We start from the raw sequence: 3884 nt of genomic DNA, 5'->3' as shown, positions 1-3884 counted from the left end.
TGGCCCTGACTGTTATTGTTACGCAATCTGACTGCTTAGAACAATAACAAAGAATGAAATGGAAATTTTCATTAACACAGTTAATTAATTAAGCCCCCAGCAACTATAAAACCAACGCAACAACAAGCACAAGAGTAACTGTTCTGTGTGTGGGAGTGTGACTCAACGTACGCATCTGGCACGGTTCTTCTTCAACAACACAACAATTTTTAAATAACATTATACTGAATTAATTAAAGAAAATACAAATACCATAATTACTCAAGAGAACCACAATTACACTCTAATCCAAGAACCCAAGCCAGATGCTTTGTTGACTGAACCTGTAATGACACATTATTTAAAACATGGAAATAATGAAAAATAAATCAAGTTTCGTTACCTTCATATATTGACCAAAATCACTCTCATAATTACAATATATCTCCACACCGCCTCGCTATTACCACATCTGAACAAGAACCTTTCAGTATCACATCTCAGCAAGCACTCCCTACTAGCACATCTGAACACCAACTGACTACTACGAGCTCTCCCCAAGCAGTGACCTCTAGCACATCTCAATAATGACAGCCCGTGGAGGCGGCGGAACAATGCTCTCTAGCGATCTCTGGCGCTGTGGCTCAGTGTAGCCACCTTTCAACGTCCTACCCCCGTTAAGGCTCTGATGCGCTCTTAATACTTAGTTTCAAAACTGCTGCATGTTTGAACTATACAGGATATTTCCGTAAGAGCGTGCAAAAATTTGGCAGGACATAGAAGATTCTCCACTGAACAAATTGAGATGGGAACTTGGGGTGGAGAAGTCAGCTTAATGAGATAATAGGAATAAAATCACATTAGTTTGTACTTTTTTATGTACACTAGTTAAAGTTAACTGCAAATACCATCATTAACACAATGAAGCGTACCATTTATACTGTATCTTACAAAATTTACTGAACCTGACGGCCATCTACCTCAATGGAAGCATGACATCGGTGAACAAGATTCTGACGCACCCGGAAAAGTATCCCTGATGTGGTCCTCATGTTGCCAGGTCCCTCGTTTCTTCTTTTCAATGAACCAGTCACCCGCATTCGTCTATCGAGAGAAATAAAAATTCGTCGTGACGGATGTGAACTGTTAGAAAATCGTTCCCCGAAGAGCCTTCCAGCAGCGAGAGCACTGCAACGTACTTCCCCATACACAAGGTGCATGTCAATGAGTTCTGCGTAACTGTACCGGTACTGCTCCACCGTATTGTACTATACGTCCGTGAATAGCACCGAGTAATGAATGTTGATTCGTAACACGTGCTGTCATGGGACAAAGTGAATAAGATACGACAGAGCCACCTTATGGACAAGTAAACAAAACCTGCATCATGACTTCCTAATACTCAGGGTAGTCCTCCTTGTTTCCTTGTAGGAAATAAAGAATGTACGTGCATATAAACAGCACACCACACGTAAACGTAAGCTGGAAAACAGTAATGCTAGACAAAGTGGTAGAAAAGTTTATCTCCATATCTTCTTAAGCGGACTTCTCCGACCTCAGGTTCCGTACCTCAAATTGTTCAGTCGAGCATTCTCTACGTCCTGTTAGTTTTGCACGCAAAGTAATAATGATTGCAGGGTGTACTGCGGGTACACAGGACGTGAAGTGTACAGCGACGTGTACTTCTGTGACCGAAGTACTATTGTCAAGTGTGTACCGTCGAATAAACTTATCATAGCTTACGAAAATGCGTAGGAATAGAAAGTGTTACTTTTCGGATGATTACACAGAAGAGTGGTCTTTTGTCAACAAAGGACGTACGGACCAGGAAGCGTCGTGTGAGATTTGTAGCTGTTTCACGTCAGTAACCCAAGGAGGTAAGGCTGATGTGAGGCACCACATTTCTACGAAGAATCATACAAACAGATTCGCAGTAGCATCGACATCAAAACCTTTGTCTACATTCATGATTAAAGAAGATACCCAGGAAAAATTGCTCGTTGCTGCTAACAACAGCTTATACAGATATCAGATATCTTAAATCCTTCAGTTGTCCTGACTGTACTGTAAAACTGAATGCCGCAATGTATTGACTGCTGTGTCGCCGCCAAACAATGCAGCCAGGACCAAAGTTACGCCGCACGGGATTAGCCGAGCGGCCTTGGGCGCTGCAGTCATGGACTGTACGGCTGGTCCCAGCAGAGGTTCGAGTCCTCCCTCGGGCATAGGTGTGTGTGTTTGCACTTAGGATAATTTAGGTTAAGTACTGTGTAAGCTTAGGGACTGATGACGTTAGCAGTTAAGTCCCATAAGATTTCACACACATTTGAACATTTTGAACCAAAGCTACAGCGATTGTTAAAATATTATCCCAACACCCTCCGTGTCCGAATGCATAAAACAATTACAGGAAGTTTCATTTTACGACATAGGCACGGACGCATGGAACCACAAGGCTGATAAATTGTTTCCTTTAGATGTTTAATACTTGACTGAAACTGACGGAATCCAACAAAAGCTGTTGAGGTTTGATTTGCTGGATAACGATATATCGGAGACAATTGCAAAGTTTTATCTAGACAGTTTAAGACAACTCCAAATCCCATTATATAAATTAATCACTTTTGTGGAAACAATAACAATACCAATACCAACACCAGCTTCGGAGGGTTTCATCGATGCGCTACCAGACTGTTTTTCATCAAATGAAAGAACTAAGAAAAATGTAGAAGGAATTGGATGCCCTGCCCATATTCTTCATAACACTATTTCAAGCGCTGTGGAATCTTAACTGCCGACATTGAAATAATCGTCATGAAAATATTTCATATTTTTCAATATACGCGGTAAGGACAGAGAAGCTGAAAGAGATCTGCTTACACGTTGATGTCAATCATCAGGCTCTTCTGTCTCACTCAAATACAAGATGGTTGTCCTTAATGCCAGTAGTTGAGAGAATTCTTAAACTTTGGATTACATTAAAACAGTGGTTGACCCCGAAGACAGGCCACCTAAAACAATTTCAGATTTTTTTCAGTAGTCAGACCAGTGCATTTTTCTGCGTTCTGTTTGAAAAATAAATAAATAAAGAAAAATATAAAATGGACTATTTCTTTTAATAAATATCAAGTATTTGATAGGATGCGCTACCTGAAAACCCAGATTGTGTGGTGATTGAAAACACTATTATATATCTGACTAAAAATGGTGTGATGATTTCAGGCGACAACTATTCTCAGGAATATATGGATATGAAGGGATTTTTAGAAACTAAGCATGACCCGGAAGAATGGAAGTCTAAACACTCCGTGGAATAAAAGTGTATTTAGTTTCTTAAGGAAACTGAAAATCCTGAAGAGAAATGTCAACTGCTAAAATTATGCAAGTAACTGTTTTCTACTCCTGCACACAAGACCACTGTAAAAAGAGTATTTTTGCTGATGTCGGTCCAGTAGACTGATGAAAGAAATCAACTGCTGCCGGGGACTGTGGAATCAATCTTTCAGAGCCAGTTTACCTATAAGCTGAAATGCATGGAGTTTTATAAATACGTAAGTGAAAAAAGACACTTTTTGAAAAAGGTGAAATCTTCCGAAAAACATGGTGTACCAACTACTTCTACCATAACAAGTTCGATGTAATTGTGTTCAAAATAAAAAGTAATTATGTTAAAATTTTTTTTCTTCGTATGCACATCCCCGTCTCAGACTGTCCCAACGAGGTCGCAACAATATGTGGCAACCCTAGTTGCAGAGCTAGAATCCAGTTCTATAATTTAATATCCACAGTCAATCCACTAACAAAAAGTAGTACCTAACGCAAACTTAGTAAATCAACTAAAACACGCATACAAAATCAAATAGGGGTAATGCAGTAGTAGCTTTAATAATGAATAAAAAATATGA

This window comes from Schistocerca nitens, chromosome 4 (assembly GCF_023898315.1).
Source record: "Schistocerca nitens isolate TAMUIC-IGC-003100 chromosome 4, iqSchNite1.1, whole genome shotgun sequence".
NCBI classification, from domain to species: domain Eukaryota; kingdom Metazoa; phylum Arthropoda; class Insecta; order Orthoptera; family Acrididae; genus Schistocerca; species Schistocerca nitens.
Note: the sequence above shows the minus strand (reverse complement) of the source record.